Source organism: Leptonychotes weddellii, chromosome 5 (genome assembly GCF_054177405.1).
Source record: "Leptonychotes weddellii isolate Sample4059 chromosome 5, ASM5417740v2, whole genome shotgun sequence".
Taxonomy (NCBI): domain Eukaryota; kingdom Metazoa; phylum Chordata; class Mammalia; order Carnivora; family Phocidae; genus Leptonychotes; species Leptonychotes weddellii.
Genome location: NC_138373.1, coordinates 41,528,205 through 41,536,013, shown reverse-complemented (window position 1 = coordinate 41,536,013; position 7,809 = coordinate 41,528,205). Strand labels below are relative to the sequence as shown.

At 45.1% G+C, this 7,809-nt stretch overlaps 1 long non-coding RNA gene across 1 annotated transcript in view; it reads right to left on the bottom strand.

Annotated features, from left to right (window-relative positions):
• Nucleotides 1-4,472: 4,472 nt before the first annotated feature.
• The window catches only part of LOC115941399 (uncharacterized), a 10,804-nt gene continuing 7,467 nt past the window's right edge, over nt 4,473-7,809 (bottom strand). The window contains exon 3 of the long non-coding RNA XR_004076153.2: nt 4,473-5,133. This is a non-coding gene — a long non-coding RNA (uncharacterized LOC115941399). The remainder of the gene's footprint in view (nt 5,134-7,809) is intronic.

The following is a 7,809-nucleotide window of genomic DNA, read 5'->3' as shown; positions in this document are numbered from 1 at the left end:
ACCACATCTTCTTTATCCATCATCTGTCGATGGACATCTTGGCTCTTTCCACAGTTTGGCTATTGTGGACATTGCTGCTATAAACATTGGGGTGCACGTACCCCTTTGGATCCCTACATTTGTGTCTTTGGGGTAAATTTCCAGTAGTGCAATTGCTGGGTCATATCCCATTTCCTAGAATGGTATCTCGAAAAAAGTAGCTGCTTAATAAGTACTTATTGAATAAATACCTTTACTTGCCTATTGTATGCATGGCTCTTTACTAGGATATTGGGACTACAAAGGCATTATAAGATATGAGTCCTGCTTCCAATCATTTAAAACTTGGTTGTGCCACCTTAAATTTTTCTGGAACATGGCGGAGGAAAGCCTTCCTCTCTGACTTGGAGAGAAAGTAATCAGAGACACACCCCGCTGAAATAATTAAGTGTTAATGTCAGGCAATATTTGATCACGTCAAGGAAATGCTGGAGCTCAGAGGGGCTATGAAGTAACAGGGGAAGAACCCAGAAAGAGAGATGAGAGCTGGCTTGTGTTCTCAAGTACCAACACAGATTTAATAGACCCCAAGAGTACTTTCCAGAAAAGGTGTGGGACAGGGCAAGGACGGAGAACTCTGGGTCTGGGTGATTATCTTTGTGTCTTTATCTTTTTTGCCCTGAGCCATAGTGATTTAGCTTGCTTCCTTCTCTCCTTTCAGTGTACTGTTTGCCAGGCATACTGTTCCCAGCATCCCCACTTCATCCAGGGGGCTTTTCTCCATGAGACCTGATGGTTAAAGCAAGACAGTTTTAGGATGAATGACCTAACAGGTGAAGCAGAGGGCTGAGGTAGCAATGGAAAGAGAAAGCAGGCATGGCTGGGGCTGGGGGGGAGGGGTAAATTAAAAGAAGAATGTGCCAGATTTGGTGACTTCTGGCTGCCTGTGATTCAAAGGGGAAGGTGATGTCTTTGGTGGGGATGCAGAAGGGAGGAGTGACCTGTTTGCAGTCGGGGTTATTCGTGGTCACGCAGGAGACATACTAAGTTCACCGTGACCATGGAACAACGGTATCAGCCTCCTGAAGGTGATGCCGTCTCAGCCCCGGACTGGAGAACTTGAGGGCTTTCCAGTTAGAGGAGATAGAGCAATGGCAGGAGAAAAGGTCAGAATCCAGGAAAAGGAAAGGAGAAATCCAGGACAAAACGTGTAGGGCTATCCAAAGTCTGTGATCAGGATGAGGAAGAAGGACCCAGCCAAGAAAACAGGCAACTGGGCAGTGGAGCAGGGGGAGAAACGTGGGGGCGGGGGTAGCTGGAGGTCACGCGAACCATGTGTTGGAGCATCAAGTGGTGCTGGGTTTCTAGAGGATGGGAACCAAGAAACTCCGGGGCCACGAGTTTTTCGAAGGTGTCCAGGGACCCTGCGGAAGAGCTAACCCAGAGAAGAGGGCTGATGATTCTTCCTCCGAGGAAGGAGGGAGAGCAGGAGATTATCATCTTAGTGTTAAGGTCAGAGCCTGGCTCCAGCAGGAGAGGAAGTCATTTCGTCGGGGACGTATAGTCACTCGGTGGTAGCAGGACCTGAGCTGACATCTCTAACCCCACTTAGGAGGCTACTTAGCGCACAGGTGTTGCTCCAAGGCGCAGTGCAGTGGCTGGAGGTGTGGTTTTTATCCTGAGCTCTTAGTAAATTAGAGCTAGATCACCAGGCAGCCAAGGGAAGTCATTGATTTTTCTCCCAGTGGCGGGTCGCCTTCCCTGCAGCTGGGAGGAAATGGAAACATGAATCCTATCATCACTTTGAATCACCGAAAACCTCTGGTGGATTTTTCTCAGCAGATGTGGCATTAATATCCATTTTCTCACCAAAATGCAAGCTAAGAGAACAAATTTCATTGACATTCTCTGCCCCCCTTCCCTTCCTCTCTCCAGCAAGCCTTCTAAAGTCATTTGCATGCTGGAGCGGGGAACAATGGGCTTCGAATGCCACTCCCACAGTGACACTGTGACACCTGAACATTTGTTCAAAACCAGTTCACACATGATCCCAGGGGGAAAAAGAGAAAGAATATATATGCATCCATTGTTTTGCTCCAGCTTCTCCTTTCCATGCTCCAGATGGACTGGAATTCTGTCTTATTTCATTCTTCGGATTTTCACTGGCCATTTACCATCCCATCTTCTGTGGGACCCAAGTGTAGGACTTTTCCTTGCCTTTGGTGCCTGCGCTGAGATTAGACTGACGGTTTTCCCATGTCCCACCCAACCCCCATCTCTGGTCCTATGAATGCAGACAAGCAGTGTTGACTTTACTGATGCTTTTAGGAAATTAGAACACAAGAATACACTACACAAGAAGCTTCCTAAAATTACCTAAAGAAGTTCTCTGCCTTTTCTTCACTTAGGATCTTTTCTTCTACAAGTCCTCTCTTGAGCAACCTTTTTTAGGAGCTGTTGTAGCTCTAACTCACTCTTAGATCACACCTTTCTATATTCCTTTTCTTAGTAGAATAATTTAGCTGTCTCTGCTTCTCCTATTTGCAACCTTATATTTAACCACCTCACTTAGTCAATAGCGTGTGTTCCTTGTGCTGAATCCTGTCTAGAAAGCAGAGGGTATTGTAAATATCAACTTTTACCCCAGCTATGGGATATTGACTCTCAAGAGCCCTTGGAAAGTTCAAACTCCTCCCTCTGCCCCCCGCCCCGCTATCACTCTCTCTCACTCAAAATAAAAATAAATAAATCTTTATAAAAAATGGGGTGCCTGGGTGGCTCAGTCAGTTAAGCATCTGACTCTTGATTTCAGCTCAGGTCAGATCTCAGGGTCTTGAGATCAAGCCCCACATCAGGCTCTGTGCTCAGCAGAGAGTCTGCTTGAAATTCTCTCTTCCTCTGCTCCTCCCCTGCTCACGCTCTCTCCCTCTCTCTATCTCTCAAAATAAAAATAAATAAATCTTTAAAAAAAATAGAAAGTTCAAACTCTGGTGACTAGTCTTTGTGGTTGAACTTATATCAGATTTTATTAGAGCACAAGGAACAATAGGGCAGATAAAGGAATATGGCTATTGCGTTCAGGTGAAAATTATCCATTTTTGAGAAAAGCAGTCATAAAAAAATAGTAGATCAATGGATTCTTGCAATGGATTAAAAAGAAAGCCAAAACATTTTACCTTTTTAAGATTTTATTTATTTATTTCTTTAGAGGGCGAGAGGGGGGAGGGCAGGGGGGAGGGAGAGAGAGAATCTCAAGCAGACTCCTTGCTGAGCATGGAGCCCAATGAGGAGCTTGATCCCACAGCACTGAGATCATGACCTGAGCCAAAATCAAGAGTCAGTCACTTAACCAGCTGGGCCACCCAAGCGCCCCAGAACATTTTGCTTTTAAGACTGTTGGGCCAGACAGATCTGGTGCTAAGCCATGGGTGTAGGGACCAGTATTTATAAAAATGCTGAGGTCTTGCTGCACTGCAAATGCATTTTTAAAAGCAACGCAGACCTGATGCCTTGTGTAAAACCCTCTCCTGTGTAGAAGGGCCTGGGGTCTGTAGGAAGCAGAGATGACAGAAGGTAGACTGAGCGATCACATCTTGAGGTGACCACATCCACAGCACACAGTCGCCTGGTGTGCCAACGCCGGGCTTCATGTGTGCACATGTGTCCGCGCCACTGTAGTTGGTCACATCAGTGCTCACGGGGTGGGTGCTTTTGTCCTTTATTATGGCCCTGGATTGCCCTCCAAGGTCAGGATGCCGCAGAGTGATTGATGTGTGAAAGAAGTTTTCATTACGACTGAGAGGACCTGCAGTTATGAATGTGCCTCTCGGGTGGAACCCTGAACTCTTCCGTTAATGTTAGAGTGGTATTTTTCAACTTGTGGATCATGACATCAATTTGTTGAGTACTAACCACTTAAAAAATGAAATAAACTAAAATAGCAAATATCAGAGTGTATTCCATATAGAAAGGAGGTATGGTTTCATGCAACTTTGTGTACAGTGGGTCATGTGTTTTTTACTATAAGTCGTGGTTGAAAAATTTGACAAACACTGGGTAGAGTACCAATCATGTGTTTCCATAATATGCAATAAATTTTGCCTTGTAAGTGGGAAACAGAGGAGTTTTTCAATGCACAAAACTTGACCCTAGCAAGTTATGAGATCAGTTTAGTGGATCATGACCAGCATTAATTAAAGCAAACAGAAAGTATCAGAGTGCTTTTATGTAACTCTTATATAAGACTTCTGTTTCCATCGTGCACACACATGTAAACCTATGAGTCTACTGGGACATGATGTAAAATGTATTTCTTACTGTGGATCATTGTCAAATGACCCGTAAAGCCACCGTTATAGAGTGTTCAGAGCAATAGACAGTTTTACTCAGAGAACAGTGCAGCGCTGACCACGGACACCATTTAATCTCTTCAGGCGAGCTGCCAGAAAGACTGTATTCAGAAGGGCATCAAGCACACAAAAGGGTTGAGAACCATTGTTGTACAGAGAAAGGGAACCTGAGAATCAGAACCCCTCTTCTGACTCCTCCCTCTCCAGCTGGAGCTGGTGAACGTGGAGGAAATGCCAACTGCTTTTACCGCAGTGCTAGTGGATGTTATTTTCCGGAGGTTGACGTTAAGACCGAGTTTGGGGAGCAAAATGCTTGTTAGGGTCAGCATTTGCAGAGGGTGGGGATGGGGAGGAAGGGACAGAGGGAGTGGAGTGCTGTGCAGCCCAGCAGAGGCTCGGGGAGCTCCTGTGTGGGGCAGAAATGGCAAGTCCTTTCTCCCTGGTATCCCGACTCTGTCATTGGATGCAGGTGTCCCCAGAAGGGGGCGGCCTCAGGTTGAGGCCAACCCTGAAGGAGATGGCACTGGAGGCCGACCGCTGACCACATGCCACAGCAGGTCCCTCCTAGAAGGGAGTCTGAGCAGCCACTTCCACAGCCAAGGAAGCCATGTGGTTTCTTGCCCAATCTTGGTTTGTTGATAATTGAGAACGACTTGAGTCAATCTGATTCCCGTTGGTTCTGCCTCCGCTTCCCTGGAATAGTCCTCTCCAAGGACAGGCCACGAGAAGTAGATAACATTGGACTACTCTATATTTAACTTCTGTACGACTCTTACTCCGTCCAGCATACGTTGACCTTATCCTACTGGGAACCAAAAATGTAATTATTAATAATTTAGTAGCCTCAGATACTTTGCCAGTACTGCCATTTTTGTGTACCCCTTTAAGAGATTTTACAAGGTTTTGAAAAACCGTTTTGTAAAAATACATGAAAGACCAAAAACTGGCAGTGCTAGCTTCTGGTAAGAATATCTGAAAAGAATATTTGGTCTCATCTCCTCAACTGAGTCAAAGTTACAAATCCTGAATTGTGCTCAAAGTGGCTAATCTTAAGACACAAATAGATACTTAATGACATCAACTCAGTCTATAATGTTGGAGAAGTAAAAGAAAAAAAAAGACAAAATTCTGGAAAAACACGGATGAGGGGGTGTACCTAAATGGTGCAAGGTGTCATTAAGAATTTTTAATATTGGGGGGAGGAGCAAGATGGCAGAGAAGTAGGAGACCTAAATTTAGTCTGGTCCCAGGAATTCAGCTAGATAGGGATCAAACCATTCTGAACACCTACGAACTCAACAGGAGATCGAAGAAAAAAATAGCAGCAACTCTCTGAACAAAAAAGTGACCACTTTCTGGAAGGTAGGACATGCGGAGAAGTGAATCCGAGGTGATATTCGGGAGGATAGATGGTGGGGGAGGGGGCCTCTGTCAGCCACTACTGGCAAGTGATAGAGCCATGGAGCACAAAATCGGAACTTCTAGAAGTCGGCTCCGCTGAGGCACGTCGCTCCAGTGGCTAAGCGGGGGATGGAACCCTCACTGGGACAGTGTGGTTTCAGGACCCTCGGGGTCACAGAAAGACCGGGGGTGCCTGAGTACAGCAGAGCTCCCAGGTATCAGAGCGGGGAAGCTGGCTGCAGAGACGGAGCCGAGGTGCAGGCTCTCAGCTCGGGGTTGCCATAAACCGTGATCTGTGGCACAGTTGGGCCACTGCTCTTCCAGCAGGGACCCAACAAGTGGCAGATCCAGGGAGACTCCCCTTCCTCCCCCGGGAGGAGTGGCACGGGAGTGCACCACAGGGATCTGCTGGGTTTGGAGACTCCACACAGGTCGTGAGCCAGAGATAGAAACGTGCGGTCACAGGAGGGGTGAGCATGGAGTGCAGCCGGAGACCGGGGAGACGGGAGTGACTGACGGCTTTTCTCTGGGGGCTCACTGAGGAGTGGGGCCCCGAGTTCTCGGCTCCTCTGGGGTGGAGATTGGGAGGCCACCATTTTCACTCTCGTCCTCCAAAGCTGTATGGAAAGCTTGCAGGGGAAAAAAGCTCTGGAGAGCAAACCCGAGCAGATTACTTAGCCTGGACTGGGCAAGGGTGGGGCAATACCGCCTCCAGCAAAGACATTTGGCAACCACGGCAACCCCTCCCCCAGAAGATCAGCAAGAACAGCCAGCCAAGACCAAGTTTACCAATCAATGAGAAGGGCAGAACTCCAGCACTAGGGGAATACAGCACATAGAATTCATGGCTTTTCTTCCCATGATTCTTTAGTCTTTCAAAGTTAATGTTTTAAATTTTCTTTATTTTTTTCTTTTTCTATTTCTTTTTTTTTAATTTTTCTTCTTTCCTTTTTCAAACAACATCTTGTCAATTCCTTTTTAAAAATCTTTTTTAATTTTCATCTTTACAGTCATATTCCATCCTTTCATCGTATTTACCCTTATTTTTGTATATATATGTTTTCTGTCTTTAAAATTTTGGGAGGCAGTTTCTTCTAACAGACCAAAATACACCCAAAATCTAGTGTATTCTATTCACCAGCCTGATCATATTCTCCCCCGGCCCCCTGGTTTCAGGTGTCTTCTGATTTGTTTAGTGTATATTTTTCTAGGGTTGTTGTTACTCTTTTAGCATTTGTTCTCTCATTCATCTATTCTCCTCTGAACAAAATGACAAGACAGAAAAATTCACCTCAAAAAAAAGAACAAGAGGCAATACTGACTGCCAGGGACCTAATCAATACAGACATTAGTAAGATGTCAGAACTAGAGTTCAGAATGATGATTATAAAGATACTAACTGGGCTTGAAAAAAGCATAGAAGATACTAGAGAATCCCTTTCTGGAGAAATAAAAGAACTAAAATCTAACCAAGTTGAAATCAAAAAGGCTATTAATGAGGTGAAATAAAAAATGGAGGCTCTAACTGCTAGGATTATGAGGCAGAAAAAAGAATTAGTGATATAGAAGACCAAATGATGGAGAATAAAGAAGCTGAGAAAAAGAGAGATAAACAACTACTGAATCACTAGGGGAGAATTCGAGAGATAAGTGATACCATAAGATGAAATAATATTAGAGTAATTGGGATCCCAGAAGAAGAAGAAAGAGAGAGGGAGCAGAAGGTGTATTGGAGCAAATTAGAGCAGAGAATCTCCCTAATTTGGGGAAGGAAACAGGCATCAAAATCCAAGAGGCACAGAGAACCCCCCTCAAAATCAATAAAAATAGGTCAACACCTCAACATCTAATAGTAAAACTCACAAGTCTCAGAGACAAAGAAAAAATCCTGAAAGCAGCTCGGGAGAAGAGATCTGTAACCTACAATGGTAGAAACATTAGATTGGCAGCAGGCCTATCCACAGAGACCTGGCAGGCCAGAAAGGACTGGCATGATATATTCAGGGCACTAAATGAGAAAAATATGCAGGCAAGAATACTATATCCAGCTAGGCTGTCACTGAAAATAGAAGGAGAGATT